Consider the following 21,231-nt stretch of genomic DNA (forward strand, 5'->3'; position numbering starts at 1 on the left):
GATTGTACATCTGCCTTGAACACAGAATTTACAGTCTCCAAAAGCTGCTTAAAAGGAAGCGAAGGCTGAATGCAAAAGCTTTCTAAAAATTCCACTTGAGATCCCAGATCATGAACAAAATATATTCAGTATGAATGTAAAGAGAAATATCAACATAACAAAATAATGTTGTCTTCTACCTATCTGCCAAGACCCAAGTTAAGGTTCTGAATGGTTTTTATTATGACACCACAAATACCGGTAGCAGTGAAATGAGTGCAAATGCTTGTGTGCCATGTGTACCCTTCAGGATTGTTGATTGCGGGCAAGGGTAGTGATTTTGTATGTATGTTAACATACTCTCTGGGAGTTGGTGGCTGAGCTCCTCTTGTAAAGCTAATTTTAGCAACCGTAATGGATTTTTATTCTCTCTAATTTTTATTATTCAAAACAGTTGATTTTTGTGACTACTTCATTGATGCATGAAAGACTCTACAGCAGTTGCTGGAAGGGGGTGATACATGAACAAGCAAAGAGCAGCATAAATTATAGCGCGTGAAGAATTTCTCCCAAAGCATTAAAGGGTAGTGACCCAATCACGCTTTGATTTCTAAACATCCCTTTCTTTGCAGGGCCTCTCCCACTCCATCTTTAACATAGTATCAGCTTTTGTCTACACACAAAAGCTGGACCACTTGAACAATAGTGGTACAGTTAAAGCAGTACAACCCCCCTATTGTGGTGCAGTTCTTCTGCCATAAAGTTGCTTATACCGGTATAGCTTAGTCCCATACTGGAAAGAGAATAAGCTATACTATAAGGCACCTTCTTAACTAATATAGTTGTGTCCACATGGGGGATTGTACCAATATATAATTATTTCAGTGTTAAAAAAAAAAAAATGACACCCCCGGCACAGTACTTGGTCCTGCTAGTGAAGGCAGGGGGCTGGACTCGATGACCTTTCAAGGTCCCTTCCAGTTCTAGGAGATTGGTATATCTCCAATTATTATTTTTATTATTTATTATTATAGCAAGACCGGTACAAGAGCCCTATATTGATGAGGTCTAAGGTAACACCTAAATATAAAAATGTGGCTCGCTTCATGGCCTTGTGGTTTACTTCCTTAGCATGTAAGCGGCCAGAGGTCATTTCTGTCAAGTCCTAAGCCTGCAGGAACTGGGAGGTCTGCCAGAGGGTGCATCCTCAGCACCTGGCAGTGGAGAGAAGAGAGCAGAAGGCCAGGCTGGTGCAAGGATGTTTCATGCCCTCGGCGAAACTTCCACCTTGCGCCCCCGCAGCAGCTACCTCCCTCCGCCCTGAGGCACCCCCCCCGCCCCAGCTCACCCCTGCTCCGAGCACGAACACCTTGAGCACGCCGTCGCTGCTTCACTTCTCCCGCCTCCTAGGCTTGCGGCGCCTAAGTTAATTGGCACTGTAAGCCTGGGAGTGAGAGAAGTGAAGCAGCCACGGCATGCTCGGGGCCGGAGGTCGGGGCAGTAGAGCTGGTCGGGGAGTCCCAGTGTAGCGCGCGCCCCCCCCCCCCTTACTTGCTGCAGGCGGCCCTCCCTGTGCTCCCCTGCCCCAGCTCCCTCCGCCTAAATGCTGACAGCGACCGGGGTGGCCGAAGATCCGGCCGCTGTGGTCGCTGCCGAAGAAAATGGCGCCCCCCAAATCTCAGCACCCTGTTGCCTAAATGGTTGCACTGGCTCTGCTGAAGCCTTTTGGTTTATTTCTGCAGGGATTCTTCTGACCTGAGCCAAAAGCAGGGCTGGTGGTAGTCCTGTCAAGCCCTCCTGAGAAAAGTTACCAAGATCCAGTATTTGGAGGGTTTGGTGTAAGAGAAGGAAGTTTTGAACGAGGGCAGAAAATCTGCCCCCTGTGTGTTGTTTAGATTTCCAAACTCCTTCGACTTCTTGCTCACACATGTGCTGGCTTGTCCCAGCCATTACTACATTCAGCATGGTCAACTCCCAAGTATTCAAAAATAATGAGTCCGCATCCCCACAATCATGAGATTGGCTTAAAAAAATCTTAAGGTTTAAAAAATAATAAAATTGTGTGAATGTCTTCTCTGCCTTCCGGTTGTTGAACTCAGTGCACTCTGAAGGCTCATGTTTTCAGGCTTTTCTTTACAATTAGGAGGTCTAGAAAATAATTTGTTAAATGAAAGCTGTGATTCTCATGTAAACGGCTGCCTCCAGGAACCAGGAATTTCTGAAAAAAAATCAAATATCGTGAGACTCATGGTAAAATCATAAGGGTTGGCACCATTGTGTGTTTTGGCTTTTTACTCTGTATGTGGTATTGTTTCTCATGCTTGCAGATGTTTTTATTTATTTATTTATTTTTTTATAATTGGAGATACACCTATCTCCTGGAACTGGAAGGGACTTTGGAAGGTCAGTGAGTTAAGTCCAGCCCCCTGCCTTCACTAGCAGGACCAAGTACTGATTTTTGCCCCAGATCCCTAAGTGGCCCCCTCAAGGATTGAACTCCCAACCCTGGGTTTAGCAGGCCAATGCTCAAACCACTGAGCTATACCTTCCCCCATGTTCTTAATCACTCTGAGTAGATGCAAGCATAAGTTGATCCTATGCCTCCCAAATATGAAACCACCCATGAGAATTCAGCAAAGGACAATCAACTGGTGGAGCTTCCTTTTAGGGGTAAACCTAAAAGTAATCCTTTGTGTGGTAAGGAAAAGCTGCTGCGTGCTGCTTTATACTTTTTTGTTCTGTCTTGTTTTAAAATATTTCACTTCCAGTATTCAAGGTGTCCTTCTCTTTTTCAAAATGGCATTTTGTTCTAATCCATACTGATCATATTACTTCACCTGTGACACATTGAGGCTATGTGAGTATATGAGAAGCTTGTTCGGAATGATGGCAGCAGGCATTGAGAGAGGCTTAAAGCTACTTTGAAGTAATTGTTCACTTTTGTGTAATGGCTAACTAGAAAGAGGTTGTATGAAAACCTGGTTATCAGATTCACAGGCTCTCCCCTGAGCTCCAGAGAGCTCAAATCTCACACAGGTGGCCAGGGAGCTGTAATAGGAGCAGGGCTGCAGAAGCTGAAGGCTCTAATCAGTCTCTTGCATGGGGAAGATGTAGGAAACTATACAACGTATACTTTTTGGGCAGAACAGGAGGTAGTGTTAAGGCAGGTAGATAACTATGTTCTGTTAGTCCAGAGATTCTCTAGTTTTGGTCTTACAGGCACTGTCCACCTACAAAGAAGATTTTGGTCTAAAAAGGTGCTTTTACAAATTTGTAATTGGAAAAGATCAGAGGGAAAATTTCCTCCTCTTTGTGGGAAGGGATAAGTCCCAGCTATTGTATTTATATTTGTGTTCTAACAGCACCTAGTGCTGAGATTAGGGGTCCCCCCACCTTAGGTGATGTGCATGCAAGTAGTGAGAGACAGCCCCTTCCCCAAAGTGTTTAAAGGGAGTCAGTGACTTGCCAGATTCCCACAGGAAGTCCATGGCAGAGCTGGGAATTGAATCCAAATTTTGTGGATCCCTGTCTCATGCCTTTACCATGAGATTACCCTTCTTTTCTCTTTTTTAACTAGATAATTGCTCGGGTTAGTAACGCTTGTGTTATATCGTCATGGGTAAATGAGCTCTGACTCGAATCCTACCATAAAATAGCTCTGTTGGCATTTCCTGGAGGATGTGACATCCCCAGCATAGTGTGTATTTGGGCATAATTTTTGAGTAAAGTGGCTCTGGAAGCAGGGTAGCTCACGCTGCCATCCTCTGCCCCTTTGGAGATTATAGCGAGAGTGAGAGAGTGGGAGTGGGGGAAAGAGCAATGGCAAAACCTTTATAGGAATGAAGGTTGTTTCAGGTTGAGTCCTGAATGTTCATTGAAAGTACACCACCAACTCCAAGAAGAATGAATCTGGCATCTCAAATGGAAGAAGTGCCATTCATTTCGTGCCATATCATGATGCCTTCTTGGCCAGTCTTGAATGGCTGATGATGTTAGATGTTGGCTGCATGTGTGTTCCCTCTGAGTGCTGTACTGACGCTGGCCAGATAGTCCATATAGCAAGCACCGATCAAACTACCCAATAACCACAGACTTGGCTCGTAGCAAAGGCACTTGGTCAGGTTTATTGTCAACAAAGCACGGTCCTAATGCCCTGGCTGAGTGGTTACAGGTACACTAACACATGTATACCCGTTGCAATGGAGTAGCTCCGATAATGGTAGGACTTTCCCTTAGGCCAGCCAAAAACACACCTTCTGAGACTTAATTTTATACCCTGATACAAATAAGTTACGTATTGCCCTCTGACATAGTTACTGCCTCCTGATGTGGTTTGTTAACTATCGCCCATTACCCCATACATGTTGCTTCGATCAAAACATCTCTGTCCATCACACTGTTACCCTGACCTTATCTTTAGGAGAGATCAGTGTGTTCTCGTTACCTTTGGGATGTGTGTCTGAACCATACTTGGTATGGGTTGTTTTGGTACCACCCTTCTGGAATATGTTTGCGTGAGTGTTCTGTGCCTAGCACTTCTTAGGTCTTGTCTACACTATAGGGGAAAGTTGATCTAAGCTACACAATTTGAGTTACGTTAATAACATAACTCAGATTGATGTAACTTAGATCTACTTACTGTGGGGTACACACTACGCGATGTCTATGCAAGATGTTCTCCCATCGACTCCCCTCTCTCTTCTCGGTGCGGTGGAGTACAGGAGAGCGATTGGCGGTTGATTTAGCAGGTCTTCACTAGACCTGCTAAATTGACCGCCGATGCATTGATCACTGCTTGTTGATCCCCAGGCAAGTGTAGACAAGGCTTTAGGAATGTGTGTTTTGTGATATCAGCCCTGTTCTTGCCAGATTCCATGAGCAGGCCTGTTTCTTGTTCACAACCTGGCTTTGCTTTATATCAGCAAAGCTTTGACCACTACTTTAGCTCAGGCCTTAGGTCTTGCACTGGGCTTCTGATACAAGGCCTTGCGTCTCAGGCTCTCTTTCTACTATGGCTGAATCATCATCATAAGTAAGTAAGGTACAGCCCAGATGGGGAACTGCTAACTTTTCATTTTGAAACTCTTAAGGGCACAATGCTAACATACAGATCACTTGTAAAAATTCGTACCTGTTACTAATGTTCACCATCGCTTTTGGTCTGGCACAGCCCAAGTTTCTGCACACAAGCCAAGGTTCATTTGGATTGCTGAAGAGAGAGAAATGGAGACCTTATGTAGGGTTTGCAGTGAGAATGTTTAATACCTAAACAGAATCGAGTCAACTTGTCTCTTTGATTGTGCATGTTCTTATGAGCACACTTCATAAATAGGAAAAAAAAACAAGTAGATTAATAAAACAGAACTGGGTCCTCATTTCCCTATCTACAAAATGGGGATAAATTGTACTTCTCCATCTGTCAAAGGGGGTTGTAATGTTTGCACAATTCTCCTACGTTCTTGGATGAAAGATGCTATTTAAAGGCAAAATGTATTCTAGGCATTCTCTTATTTGCTTTGTCCCTATTCCTCCAGCTGTCATGAGGCATGCTATAAAACTGGGCTTCTGCCATCAAGGGCTTGTTGATGCCTTTTGATTTGCTTTGATTTAGATATTCTCTCCCTCTCCCCCCACTCCCCAAGCATATAAAATGCTTCCAACATTTCAGGTAGAGCCTAGCACATGCTTTTTTCGTTTACAAACCATCTGCTTCTCACATTTGCCCCTCTTACCCATCCAGTCCTGTTCTATGTCTTTTGTGTTACAGATGTCCTGTAGGATGGTGTAGCTAGATGGCTAATTTTTGATCCATGGTTTTTATAGCAGTGTTTGTTCTGGCAGCCTGCTGGTCGAAATTCAGGGAGAGCTATGGTAATTTCCTTCTGCATTTTTTGAGATATTTGGTAAAGTTCTGTGGAATACCAAAACAATTGGCCTCCTTCCAAAGGAAACCAGCTCTCACATGTTCATGAACCATGCACCTGGTGAGTTAACTCTTGTAATGGTTTTCCCAACTATTAGTGACACTGTTAATACTGAGTACTTGTGTGGCTGTTGGCAAATATTACTATTTAAATGAATGCTTAGTAAGGCTTGTACATTCATCGTCTTCAAGGAGTTAACACTAAGCATAAACTTTTTAGATAAACTTATTGAGAAGAACAGTTATGACATCTGGATTCTATTCCAGACTCTGCCAGAACCTTCCTGCTTGACATGAACAAATCTGTGCTTCAGTTTTCCCATCTGTAAAATATAGACATTTCTTACCTTTGTGGAGCTTGATTAATGTTTTAAAGCACATTGAGGAACTTGATTGGAGGAAGATGCTATCAAATGGCAAAATATTATAGGAAGCCTTAGAATGTTTCAGTTCAGAATGGTTCTGCTGGAAGTAGGATCATAGTGAGAGTGTCTGATGGTACTGCTGCCATGTATTTCCATGTGGCAATACGTTGGAGCCACAGAACATTTCTCAGATTTTTGGTCAGGAAATCATGCTCCTGGTTTGGCCTATCTGTATTCACAAAGTGCATAGCAGTGGTGGAAGCATAGCTCAGGGAAACACTTGAATTCTTCATTTCCCACCTTCATGACTGGTTGAGCAGAGATTCAGAGTTCCAAAGCTCAGGTATTCTGCAGTGTGACTGTTATCCAATCCACCTTCAAGGGGCTTGGATTGTCCATCAGCATGGAGAAGTCAGTGCAGTCTTGGACTCTGCAGAAGCTAATTCCTTCTTCCCGCAGTTAAGATTCCAGGCAATGTGGGCCTTTGCTTTAGACCTGCAGGCCCATCCTGTCACCACAGCATAAAATTGCTTCAGGCTTCTGGGCAAATTGTCTCATGCACATATGTGGTTCATCATGCCAGGCTTTATCTCAGGAAGCTTCAAGACTGGCTAGGTTCTGGGTTCTCCCCAATTTGTCACCCTCTGGACATGGTGACTGTGGTGCTCACATAACTCTTGGCCTCCCTAGACTGGTGGACAGATCTTGAGAGAGAGACAGAGAGAGTGTCTCTCGTTTGCTCCACTTTGATCTTAGTGACAGACGCTTCCCTCCCATCCCCCCAGCCCCAGGTTGTGGGGCTCACATAGGATCCCTGTGGACAAACGGGTTATGGTCTGCCCAAGATTTGACTCTATATATAAATGTAAGAGAGTTGTGGGCCACCTACCTAGCTTATCAGGTCTTCCTTCCCCATGTCACAGGTGGTGTCTCACTTTCATATTAATCAGGCTATATATTTACCAACTGTCTTCCCTGAGCCTCATAATCATAGTGATGAGGGGAGACTCTACATGTTTGACATCAAAAGAACCATTCAGATCGTCATCACACTTGTTTGTGGCATTTGCGGACAAAGTGGAAGGCCTTCCAGTCTCTTCTCACAGGATTTCCTTGTGGATCTTCTCTTGTATTCATTTGTTGCTATGATTTGGCTAATGTAACTCCACTGAATAGAGCACTAGTACATGGAACCAGATCTCTCCGACTCTGCAGCCTTTCTGACCCAGGTGCCTACTCGGGACATTTGCAAAGCAGCAGCTTTGTCTTCAGTACACATCTTTGCTTCACGTTATGCCATCTCTCACCAATCTAGAGATGATGCCAGATTTGGGCGTATGGTTCTCCAATCCTTACTCAGGTAGACTCTAGTCCCAACTCCAATTGAAATGCCTGAGAGTCCCTTGAAGTGGAATGCACATGTGGAATCACTTGAAGAAACAGCAACTAACTGTTCTTCAAGATGCGTTGCATGTGTCCATGCCATGACCCACCCTCCTTCTCATCTCTATTGGAGTCTATCTGGTAAAAAGGAACTGAGAGGGACTGGGGATGGCTCCGCCCTTTATACTTTCATGCAGTGGCATGAGGCAGCAGAGGGCGCATGTGCCACCCGAACAGGAGTACTTGTGGCACCTTAGAGATTAACAAATTTATTTGAGCATAAGCTTTCGTGGGCTAAAACCCACTTCATTGGATGCATGCAGTGGAACATACAGTAGGAAGATGTATATGCACAGAGGACATGAGAAAATGGGTGTTGCCATACCAGCTATAACAAGTAATCAACTAAGATGGGCTATTATCAGTAGGAGGGAAAAAAAAACTTTGTAGTAATAATCAGAATGGCCCATTTCCAACAGTTGACAAGAAAGTGTGAGTAACAGTAGGGGAAAAATTAGCGTGGGGAAATAGTTTTTACTTTGTGTAATGACCCATCCACTCCCAGTCTTTATTCAAGCCTAATTTAATGCTGTCCAATTTGCAAATTAATTCCAATTCTGCAGTTTCTTGTTGGAGTCAATTTTTGAAGTTTTTTTTGTTGGAGTATTGCGACTTCGAGGTACTGCATTTAACAGGTACTGCAGCTAGAAAAAATCTCTGCTAACTATGTTGAGCATGCACACACCTGAAGTTCAGTGGACATGTGCAACATGGCTTGAAGAACAGCAGTTACAGAATAGGCCATTGTCTATTTTCTTTTTCTTTTTTTTAAAGTTCCTAGATTGGGCATCTCATTATGTGACATACTTTATTCTCTCTTCTATGACTTCCAGCTCAAGGGTTCAGATCTTCCAAGTATTGAACATCTTTATTTCCAACTGAGGATGATAGTTGTTGAGGGATTTGGAGGATTCCATTTGTTGCTCAATTTTCCCTGCCCTACTCTGATTGCACTTTAGAAGATTTGCATCTGTTTATTTGAGTGAATTTATTGTGAGAGTAGCCACCACAAAGGCTCCCATGTGAAATTTAAAAAGGTCATTCCCCAGAAGATAAATCTGAACTGTGTGTCAGTGATTACTTTAACGTAATAAATCATTGCATGTGAGCTGTACATGCTGCGAAAATGGGTCCATTCCTTGCTTACCCTTGCAGAAGTCTAGTATTCATGAATCAAGGCAAGTATGTAGCTGGCGTACAAAACTAGTACTCCTCTCTCTCCATCCCTCCGTCTGTTCTGTGGTGTTTTAAGAGGGAATAGTAAATCTTCAATTTAAATAAATACTGATTTATCCCAAGTGAATAATAAACAAGTAAGGTTAAAACAACACAAAAAACAGAGCCAAATATCTTGAAAATCATTTCCTCATTTATATACCTGCAGAGATCTGAGCATACGGTGCTGCATTTCTCTTTGTGATTGCCTGAAGCAGTGGAGGGGAGCCCCAAGTCCTTTCTTTTGATTGAAGTCTTTTGTGGGTGCTCTGTCCACCTGCCTCAATTTCTGTGGCTGCCTGCATGGCCCCCTCAATGGGAGTGGTGTGCATAGAGCCCTTCCCTGAACTCAGGACTTAGCAGGTGAAATTTTCCAGTTCACTTTTTTTATTTTTATGAGCTCCTGACTCTCGTGTGTGAAATTCTGAAAACCATTGCTTGGCATCTGGAAACAATTCTGCATCTGTGTGTTCTTCCCCTCTCCTGGGTTCCTTTCCCATGTGATTACCTTATCCTCCCTTTGCAATATCACAATTGTCTGCTGTGGCAACTTGTTCGGACAGCACCAGCAACCTCAGGTGGGGGAATAAATAATGCACGCTAGCAAGCAGGTATATCCTCAAAGAGCCTATTTCTGCACAAAAGTTCTTATAGCAAAGCAAGAGAAGAGAAATATAAGAAATACAAGTGCAAATTTTTTTTTGATCAAAACCTAAACATTAATAGTCTGCAGTGCTATGGAAAAATGACTGCATTGTAGAAATTAGAAATGGGAATGACTTCTTAGGTTACTTTTTCTACCTCCTGTGCGCACTGCAAAATTGTTCTCTACAGTACATTCTCTAATGGCTTTAACATCCAGTCTGCTTTTTAACTGTGCTTAACAATGGGGCACTTGCCACTTCCCTTAGGAGACTCTTCCACATCCTAATGGAGCTCGCTATAGGGAAGTCCAGCCTATGTTTTCTCTCTTAAACTTTAATTCCATCGCTCCAAGCTGTGCTTCTGTGCACCACACTAAATAATTCTTCTCCCTTCAGATATTTGTAAGCTGTTGTCATGTTGTTCCTCTTTTAGCTGTTTGGTAGCCAAGCTCTTTCTTCATCAGTTGGTCTTTCCGGCTCCTTGACCAGAATGGTGCAGCAAAGAAAAACTCCTTCCAGTTTGTCCTGGTCTCTTTTTGTAACAGATCTTGCCACTGAACATGTTTTCCCACCTCAGTCCCATCTGCTGTCTTGCTGTGGGTTTTCCCCTTTGGGATGGCTCCATTTGGCTGCCTTTTTCTCTTTTCAGCTGCTGTCCAAGCATTTCCCCTTACCCTACCTTTGCCCAGCTGACCAGAAATCAACTTGTACATCATTCACCTGTAGCCCATGTGGGCATCATTCATAAAGAGGGGTGCTGTGCATACTCTCTAGCAGCCTGTCTTGGATGTTCAACCAGCCAGCCATTCTTTGCAGCAGTTGTTGATTTTTGTCTGGTTATGTCTCTTCATTTGTATTCTGCAAACACTGAACTGTTCTGCTATCCTAAAGGCCTCTCCCTGTTTGCAGTCTCCTTTTGATTAGACTTTTTGAGTGCTATATAATTATTTACTCCTGCCTTTGCTGATCTCGGTCACACCTAACTCTAATTTCTATTTGGCCTCTCACTGGCCAGCTTTCCCCTCAGCAGACCTTTTACTACTTGACACTTTTTTTTTTCTTAAATAACCTGGACACATCAGTCCTTCTCTTCACTGCTGTGTCCAGTTCTCTCCGATCCACTACGATTTATTCAGTTCACACTCTTTAAGTGGTCTCTGCAGCTTAACAGAATTGATGCACTCCAGCAAACTTGGAAAGAGAACAGTTATTCCTTAATGTTCTCTGTTTCTTTTCTAAAGTTTCCTTATTTTTTTTTTTTTTTAAAGGGGGGGGGGGGAACCATTGAGCTCCAACTCTTTGTAACTGGACTTTCTTTTCTAACTGGCTGGCTTCTGAGTTCAGGCACTTAACATGCAAGTGGAATTAATTCATGCTGCTTCATAAAATGCTTTTTTCCCCCCAAAGGATCCCTGAATCCTTTACAAGTATATATATGTAATCTTTGGGTGAGCTAGATTTTACTTCACTACCCTTTTCCAGTGCCTAAAAACCCCAACTCCCACAGAAAAGCACCTGGAAACCCTGAATTTGGTCACTAAGGATTTTCAGCAACGATTGTGCAGGATCAACCTCCCCACAATCAAGTCCAAAAAAGAACAAAAGAAATTAACTTAATTCTTAAGTACCAACTTGAAGAAATCTTGTGATAAACCAATATAATTATAACTTAATTTCTACAACATAACATGGCTACTTTATAATCCAGATACATTATCTTCACAGTTACACATAAACATAAATAAAGAAAACAGATAATATTTGAACTGGTCAGTTCTCACAGAAATACAGTGAGAAGAAACTCAGTTCCCAAAGGCTGAGGTTGAGTTTATCTGAATCTCAGTTACAATATTTGATCTCCAAAATCTATACAGTCTGCTCAGTCAAAAGGACTAGAACAACATCTTCCCTCCACTTGCTTGTCGTACTCTTCAGCTGGAATCCAGGCAGACTCTCCTCCTCTTCTGCTGAAATCACTGTTAGCTAGTCAGCTAACCAATTAACCAACCACTTGATTTAAGTATATAGATTTAAAAAAATACCTGTTGCAAGAAAAATACACACTGAGAATAGCAAAATATACGTCATTCTTTCCCCATTATCACCTTTTAAATAAGAGAAAAATTGGTGAATCGTACTAGTTGAGACAATTTAATTTAAAACAGTTGGGCTAAAATCAAACAACATTCCAAGTATACAATTAAATAAAAAAGTAGTTTTCGCTTTCTTTAATTAACCCCGTGGAGGGTTAACAATGGTTCAGAGGTAGGGGCAAAACAGCCTACTTTCTGCACCTGTGGTTCAACTTCTCCCAACCCACACAGGGCACTTGGCCTTTTCTAAAGCAGTTTCCCTGACTGCTTGCCCTCATGGAGTCTGAGTTTAGCTAAAGGGACTCTATTGCCCGTACTCAGAACTACCACACCCAACATTCAGAAATTTGTGGATGTGGAGGGCTGATTGTGCGTCTTCCAGGCAACAATGACTCAGACGCAACTCATTCCTACTCCTCCCCCTTAGATCTCTTAGAGATATATCCCTAATAGGCACATGGTTGCATATGCACAGTACCATGGAAATATGGTTGGTCGCCTGTCTGATGGCAGGGTGATTGTCAGCTGAAACGGTAGCCATACTCCACAGTGAGGAGAGGGGAAATATTGGACATTCTTATATTCTTATGCCCTGTTTACTTTGCGTGGATAATAAGATATCATCACCTGAAATCCCACCTGCCTTCCCTCTCTGCATGCAGAGGAAACTGCATGGTTTTCAGCAGACTTGGTTTTTTAGGAGAAAAATTTTTTTTCCACAAAAAATTATTCATTTTTGCCTTTATGAAATTTTATAATAAATGTTAAAAGTTTTCATTTATCAAAAACCAAAATGAAAAATTTCAGTAATTTCTGAAAAATTCTGTGTTTCTGAGAAATTCTGTGTTTCTGAGAAATTTAAAAAACAAAAAACTATTGTGCAAAATTAAAAAAAAAAGAAGAAAAATCGCTGAGAACTTGGAAATAAGAACATTAACATTTTTTGTGAAACTGTTTCCCCTCATGAATTTCTCTCTCATGGAAGCACGAAGAGCTGCATCAACTCTGCTAGGATGGGGTTCTGCACAAATCCAGCTCTGAAACAATTCGGAGTCCAGCAACACACATCTAAGATTCTATATCCACAAGCAAGTTGTCCCATAGCCAGTCAGGAGGTCTGTCAGCACTAAAATAGTTGAGCTGCGAAAACTGACCATTTCAATCACATACCAGCGTGTGACAGAGTGTACCATGGGGAGAGGCCCCTGCTGGAGGCATCAGGGTCCTACTACACCCTGGCCCAGAAAGGAGTAGTAGCGCAGTCCTCCAGGCTGCCTAGAGTGGCCGATAAAGCAGCCGATAAAGGCTCAGGAGGGCCATATAAAAGAAACTGCAGAGCTGGAGTCAGGCAGTTGCTGCCTGAAGCTGGAGGAGGGAGGGTGGTGTTCCTGGCTGGCTGAGGGAGCTACAGGAGTGCAGACGGAGCAGTTGTTGGCAGGGACTAGGGGAGCAAGAGAGAGCTCCTGGCTGGCTGCTGGGACTTGCTGTATGCCCTGAGGTAAGGTGATATGTTGGTGAAGCTGTTGGGGTTGCAGGGAAATGGCCCAGGGAACTGTAGTAGCATAGTAAAGAGTTAAAGGGGATGCAGTAGCACGTGGCTGCTAGTCATAGGGTTCCTGGGTGTAGTGGGTGGGCCCAGTTTCCCTCCCACCCCCACAGCCACAGGGGAGTGGCCTTACACTCAGAGAGCGAATTGAAGACCCCCAAAAAGGGTCAGCAATACTGGACTTTATTAGATTGTGATACACCTTCGGAAGGGGACTTGAACAGTTAATGACTCAACTGGAGGGCTGGGTGACCCAGAGAGGGAAAGACATCGCCAAGGAGGGAGCCCTGGGTGCGTGGACCCTGCCAGGACTTTGGAGGGCACTACAAGGGCCTTGTTGGACTGATACCCCGGAAAGGGTCTGCTTTGTTTGTGATTCACATGGACTGTGTGTGACTCAGTCTGAGGCCTGAGAGAGTTGTAGACACATACCTGGCCAGGCAGTGCTTGTGAGAGGTGTGTGCCACACCCTTACACAGTTTCATGAAGCTGAATGAATCTGCGAGAGTTGTGACAACCATCCTACATAAGCATTGATCTTTTGGGTTTGTTTTTTCAGTTTCTACTAGGAGAAGGACATATTTTTACCTTACCATTCTAGCACGTTTATTTTAACTCCAGTAGATTCCTGGTAGCGAGCACGTGTGTGCAGAACTCAGAGTTTGTCTGAGAATGACACCTGTTAAATGTAGATTGCCACGTATTTGCAGGGGCAAAAAAAAATGCAGGCCTGTTATTTACCAGGCTGCACGTGGCAACAGACTATATAGGTAAGAGATGCAAGGAGAGTATGGGTCACGAGGCAGACTGCAGACACACACACACACACAACTAAAATCAATCAATTTTAAATTTTATTGGGGATAGTTACAAGGGGTAAGAAGAGAGAGATAAGTCCGATTTGAAAACCACTGAGCTGATCAGAGAGGCTCGACGGGTAATCAAGGCGCGGTTACAGCGCATACACACGGATAACCACTGGAACAGACCAGATCACCGAGAGCACAGTTTTCCTCCTCACCGCTGGCCTGCACTATGGCGAGCAACCCAAAATAACATATGACATCACAGAAGTGTCATTGGACCGACAGCCACACCACAAAACTGTGTGTGTTCGCCTCTGATTGGCACAAGCAATGTATCAAACCAAATAGGGGAGTCAGGTGCCAAAAAGTCTCTGGCTTCGCCCCCAAAAGGTGAGGTAATGCATATTGTTGTAGAATGGGTCCAATACTGAATGACAAAAGAAGAGGCCAGGGCAATACCGGTCTGGCAAGTGATACAGGATGCAGACAGGAACCCATTTCAACATTAAATAATGTCTCAAACACTTGAAACAGCTATAGGTTAAATAGCCACATGATCTAAAAATATCACCCAAGCGTATATTTTACGGTTAGGAGTTGTATGTTTTCCCTGAGAAATCTTGTTGCTTTCATCTAAAATTTGCATTTGAATTTTGAATGTAATGAGCTGTATCATTTGAATTGAATTGGAATATGTTATGTAGCCCTATGGTTGGGTGGGGAGAAGGAATTGTTGCCTATATGTTACAAAGTTATAATTTGGACAGGCAACCTTATTTGTCCTCAGAGTTGGCCCAACATCAGCTTCAACCTGGGAGTGATTTGATGCTCCCTGTATCAGGCATTAAGCTGGAATGTAGATATATTGGCTAGCACTGTGATTGATAGTGCCCTGTTATTTTGGGGCTGATGGATAAACCAAGACTGCTCCTTTCTCAAATTATTAGAAAAATCTTACAAAGAATTTTTGGTTTATTTTATGTGGTTCAGTCAACTTGATGATTAGATTAATTTGATTTGATTTATTTTGATTTTATATATGAATTTTATTTTATACTTTTGATTAGTTATTTAGTTACTACAATTGGAATCTTGTGTTGATTTCCCCCTCCTGTTCCCATGAGTTCAGGACATGAGGAAGTCCCGGGGTGCATAAAAGACAACTCTGTGCCCCACCTAGTGGTGGTCCATAAAAGTGAACCATAATATTCAGTGTTTTTTGTAGGTGCTGATGTTAAAAGATCTGTGGACCAGGGCAATGACGGTCACAGCTCACAGGCATTGTTAACACATGGAGTTTTGTGTCTTTTCTTTTCCTTGGTGATAACTTTATTCCCCTGTATTGCAGGTGTTTTTCAATGCTTATTAAATGTCCTGGATGGGACATTTCCAGAGCTTCGTGAAACGTAGTCTATGGTCTAATGATGGCGTGGGGTGAATGACTGTTGGCCTGCTACACAGTGAAGAGAGATGATGGGAACAGAAAAGTAGTTACGGAGGGGAAAGAGGATGGGAATATTTGGATCCAAGGCAAAAGAGGTGTCTGTTATGATGTGCACAAGGCCATTTGTCTTCAGTTTAACTACTTTTTTTTCCCTATAAAATTCCCAAAGTTTTATAAAAGCCGCTGTTTGGTTTTTTTTTTAGAGGTGGTTATTTTGGACCATTCCAAGAGCTTGGCTTGTTTAGCCAACCCAAGGAAGGCTGAGGGGAGATATGATTGCTCTCTATAAATGCATCAAAGGGATAAATACAAGGGAAGGAGAGGAGTTACTTAAGTTAAGTGCCAATGTGGACAGAAGCACAAATGGATATAAACTGGCCATCAACAAGTTTAGGCTTCAAACTAGATGAAGGTTTCTAATCATCAGAGGAGTGAAACTCTGGAAGAGCCTTCCAAGAGGAACAGTGAGGGGCAAAAAGCTTAACTGGCTTCAAGACTGAGCTTGATAAATTCATGGAGGGCATGGTATGATGAGACTGTCCACAATGGCATGTAGCGCATCTACGAGTGCTAGTAGCAAATATCCCCAACGGCTGGTGATGGGACACTAGATGGGGAGGGCTTCGATCACTACAGAGAATTCTGTCCAGGCCAAAATGCTCGGGGTCCAACTGACTGCCATATTTGGGATCAGGAAGGAATTTTCCCGGGGTCAGGTTGGCGGAGACCCAGAGTGTGTTTTGTCTTACTCTGCACCATGGGGCATGGGTCACTTGCAGGTGTAAACTAGTGTAAGCACTGAACTCTCATGATTTAAGGACTTCAGTGACTCAGCCAGAGGTTAGGGATCTGTTACAGGAATGAGTGGGTGAAGTTCTATGGCCTACAATGTGCAGGAAGTCAGATCAGATAATAATGATGGTCCCTTCTCACCTTAGTCCGTGAGTCTACATGAAAATATTGACTGTGTTAATCCAGTACAGTACATCAGGTAGCTATGTTTATGTGAATAATGAATTAGTTGACGTATAAATGTGAGGCCATCTGTTAGGATAAGGCAATATCGTGGAAGATGCATGCAGAAGCATGCATGTGCATACATGTGCATACTGTTAATGTACAGTTCATAAAATAAGCTACAGCATTAAACTGCTTTTCCATTTGACATTTGTTACTTTTCTCTATCTATTGCCTTTTTTCCCTGTCTTCCTGCTCTCCAAATTTAATGTTGCTGTTTACCTAGAAGACTATTAAATTTTCACTGATTTTTGCCTGTTTAATTTTTGGAATAAACACCAGGAAATTTCCAGGAAATTTTAAACAAAATAAAAACTAAAAATGAAGGGCTTTGGATATGTAGCACCTGTATAATGCTCAGCCTTTTCAGAGTGCTTTGCATGTTATTCCTTGCAGCAATCCTGCGGAATAAGGAAGAATGAGCCATATGGAAACTAAGTCATGCATCCTGTGACTTTCCAAAGTGACAGAAGTGGGATTAGAATTCAGTACCTCAAGGCTCACAGCACCATTCTTGGTCCACTGGTCCATGCTGCTACTCAAGACTGTGTCCTACAATACACTGCATTGTAGAGTCTTGAACTGCTGCAACATTAAGAGGCAGTTGAGATTTTCTTTGAGATTTCCCTCAAAACATGAGCTATTTTCTAGTGAGTACTGACGGTGGCCTCTTTGCAGGGACCTTCATGGGGAGGTGCAGGGGTCACTCGATTTCTGTCCCTTCTCCGACAAGCAAATGATGTGCTCATAAGAACGGCCGTACCGGGTCAGACCAAAGGTCCTTCTAGCCCAGTATCCTGTCTACTGACAGTGGCCAATGCCAGATGCCCCAGAGAGAGTGAACCTAACAGGGAATGATCAAATGATCTCTCTCCTGCCATCCATCTCCATCCTCTGACATACAGAGGCTAGAGACACCATTCCGTATCCATCCTGGCTAATAGCCATTAATGGACTTAGCCACCATGAATTTATCTAGTTCTCTTTTAACCTCTGTTATAGTCCTAGCCTTCGCAACCTCCTCAGGTTCCACAACTCCTTACCTTCCATCAGAAGGTGCAAGTTTGGCTCTAAAAGCTGAGAGGTATTGCTCCTGTCTGATCCCTTAGAAATAAGCTGCTGCATGTAGTGGAGAATTCAGTGACAGTTCTAGGCAGCAGTCCAGGGAGTTCAAACGTTCTGTTTAACATCCAGTGTGCAAAGGTTTTGTTTAATGTTTGGTATGCAAATTCCTAAAAGGCTTGTGCCCTTTTTTAAAGATGTAGTGGTACAAGCATGTTCCTGTCTGCATGTGGTATTCTGCTCTTTTAATTGCAGTGTAGACATACTTATAGAGACTAGCTATGGAAAAGGCTCTGTTGACCCATTCTCTCCCTGTGACTCCTCACGATTCTGAAATAAGGAAAACTTTTAAAAGTGACGATAACATGCTGTGCACCTCCCGAAAAGGATGAGCTTTCTCACCTTCCCTTTTATCTCTCTCTCTCTCTCTCTCCCACCCTTGATTGCTGTAAGCTGTCTGTCTCATTTCATATTGTATCTAACCTAGATTGTAGATTCTTCCAAACAGAGAGCATCTTGTACATCTAGGGCCCATTGAGGTACTGTGTTTCTGTCAGTAATCTACTGGACTGGGACCCAGGAGACGTAGGTTCTAGTCCTTGGGCACGCACCTCTCTGTGCCTCTATTCACTTTCTTATCTTTTTACTTGTCTGTTTAGGTTCTAAGCTATGTGTTTATACAGCTCCTAGCGTGATGGAACCCTAATCTCAGTTGTATTGTTCTGTTACATTTACTATTGTTTTGGCCACCACTAAAAAAAATATGGGCTTCATCTTCTTCCTTTTGAAGACTGTGCTACAGTCTGCAGCTCTAACTTTTTGGACACATTTCCTAATAAATCAGACTTGTGTTCCCTTTCCAAATTTCATATAATTATTTCTGTCATTCCCCACATTCCTGTCTCTGCTCGCTGTTTACTCTTCAAATATTTATTTCCTCGTATCACAACTCCTCCTTTTTGGCCTTTAGTCATTGCTTAATGTGCTTTTTAAAAAAAAAAAAAAAAAGTGTTTTTGATCAAAGGGGTCTAATGAGTTTAGGTTTCACTGCAGCAAGCTGAGACCAGTTACGAGAAAATGGTCTACCGTGCAGAAGGTCTGGAGGACTGGTCCAAACATAAATTAATAGTCCTCAGCATCAAAGTTTGTAGCATCAAAAGAAATGGGCTACTTTGGTGCAATTATCAGAATAATGTTGAAATCAGATCAAAAAGTATCTTATGTCTCCATTTCTAGACCGCATTTTTTAAATCAAAGGACTGTTTTATTTTTAAAAATAAATGTTAAGACCACAAGAGGATTTCAGAGAGGAGAAAATTGTGCGCTTTGTTTCTGTGAACAAATGAAGATTTTTTTTTTTTTTTGAAGTACGTTGTCCATTTTAACTTGTTTGTAACTGGCTTTTAACCTCCGAAGTCTCAAACTTGCAACCTCTTAAAAAAGAGATCGCTCCTAAGAGAGGTCCAAAACTGGCATTGGAATTTGCTTTGAGGTCCTTGTTAAGGGCTATACTACGGTTGATTAAGGTACAGTGTTTTTACAGAGCTGGATGCACCTAGCACGGAGCTCAGATACAAATGTGTTCTCTAGTGGTTGGAGGGAACAGTACTTTCTCCCTGGCACACACCAATTACATTTAATCATTGCACTGTATAAATGATCGCTGTCTTTAAGTAAAATTCAATCCCGTGGCTAAGCCAAATCCACATGGAAAGCAGAATATGGGAACAAAGGCTTTTTAACGCAAGTTACTTTTTTAAATTTAAAGACCACTGTTCAAGATAATTTCCTCTTTACTTTGATTATAATTCCATTTAAAGTTTGAAATGATCACTTTCTTAACTGAGAGAATTTCCTTGCTTGCTTAAGACCCTGGAATTGCTCACAGGATCTGGGACTCTTGATGTCAGCTGGGAGGTCCTCTTGGTGGTGGGATGTTTGCTCATGGAGGGCAGATGGTCAAGGGAGAAGTGGGAGAGAGTTCACAGAACCCTCCTTTTAAAGAATCATGGGATTTTTGCAAACTGATACATAACAAAGACAAGTCAATGTTTTTGGCTTCCTCCTCTTGATTAGTACCACGTCCGTTTTTGTCTTTTTAAGAGCTCATTCTTGGACCACTCTGAGTTTGAGCTGAATAAAATGAGGAAGTAGATATGAAATCTTACAAGCTTGGTGTGGTTCCTGTGTGCAGTGGGTGGTTATGTATCACAATCGAGCATAGTGGAGGCGATCAGTCAAGTAGTAGCAGTTAAAGTTAAATGACTTTCATCTGTGTGGTTGATACGTTGATTGATTGGGGAGTGCAGGCATCGCCAAACTTTATGTGAAACATAGAAGAAGCAGAAGTGCTTGTGAGCTTGAACGTCTTCGTGTTGAGTACATTTGTTGCACGCAGTTACCTTGTTGCATTTATGCTCCAGAAAATAAAGGAAAGGGAGTAAGCTGTCATCGAGTAATTGAGTACACAGACAGTGGCTCTTATGCACCAGTAGACTTTGGAGCGCATAGATATATTGCATAGGGCTGGAGTTGCCTGATTTGAAATGCTTTGGTTCCAAGTTCATCAACCACAAATAATACGCCACAATTAAAGAAGTCTTTGTTTTTGTGTTTAGCTGACCCTGTTGATCGTCCAAGGATGCGCTGTGAGAGCTGAGCAAGAAGGTGGTTGTGAAGGAGTCTGAAAGCACCCAGATTAAATTTTCTCATTGGTGATCACAGCTATCTGACTGGTCAGAAGCTGGATTCACGTTGCAGAAACCTGATTTTCAGGTAAGGTGTTTACTGTGAGTTCAAGCATGCATTACTTCTTGGATGCGACTGCCGTATGTCTTCATGCTGAAATGTGGTCCAGGAGAAGCTGCACCACATCTTCTTAAATTACAGTAAAAACAACGAGGAGTCCTTGTGGCACCTTAGAGACTAACAAATTTATTTGGGCATAAGCTTTCGTGGGCTAAAAACGTACTTCATCAGATGCATGGAGTGAAAAATACAGGAAGCAGTATGTATATTACAGCACATGAAAAGATGGGAGTTGCCTTACCAAGTGGAGCTCAGGCTAATGCAGCCAATTCAGTTAAGGTGGAAGTGGCCTATTCTCAACAGTTGACAAGAAGGGATGAATGTCAATACAGGAAAAATTACTTTTGTAGTGCTAACGAGGTCAGTCCAGTCAAGGTGGATGTTATCAATTCCCAACAGTTGACAAGAAGGCATGAGTATCAGCAGAGGGAAAACGACTTTTCTTAGTGACCCATCCACTCCCAGTCTTTATTCAGGCCTAATTTGATGGGTGTCCAGTTTGCACATTAATTCCAATTCTGCAGTTTCTCAATTAATTTTTTTTATTGAAGAATTGCCACTTTTAAGTCTAGTATCAGAGGGGTAGCCGTGTTAGTCTGGATCTGTAAAAGCAGCAAAGAGTTCTGTGACACCTTATAGACTAACAAATGTATTGGAGTATGAGCTTTTGTGGGTGAATCTCATGCTTCAATACGTTTGTTAGCCTATTAAGGTGCCACAGAACTCTTTGCCACTTTTAAGTCTGTTCATAGAATATCAGGATTGAAAGGGACCTCTGGAGGTCATCTAGTCCAACCCCCCCTGCTCAAAGCAGGACCAATCCCCAACTATTATTGTTATTCCAGATCCCTAAATGGCCTCTTCAAGGATTGAACTCTCAACCCTG

At 42.5% G+C, this 21,231-nt stretch overlaps 1 protein-coding gene across 5 annotated transcripts in view; it reads left to right on the forward strand.

Moving 5' to 3' along the window:
• Positions 1-21,231, forward strand: part of EXTL3 (exostosin like glycosyltransferase 3) — a 260,320-nt gene that overhangs the window by 92,540 nt on the left and 146,549 nt on the right. The window contains exon 2 of one of the 5 annotated variants that reach the window (XM_075063583.1): positions 20,156-20,317. The exons of the other annotated variants lie outside the window; for them this stretch is intronic. The gene's annotated coding sequence lies outside the window, so the exon portion shown is untranslated. The remainder of the gene's footprint in view (positions 1-20,155; positions 20,318-21,231) is intronic. 5 annotated transcript variants of the gene reach the window in all.

The sequence above is a fragment of the Chelonoidis abingdonii genome, chromosome 3 (assembly GCF_003597395.2).
Source record: "Chelonoidis abingdonii isolate Lonesome George chromosome 3, CheloAbing_2.0, whole genome shotgun sequence".
In the NCBI taxonomy this organism is placed as follows: Eukaryota; Metazoa; Chordata; order Testudines; family Testudinidae; genus Chelonoidis; species Chelonoidis abingdonii.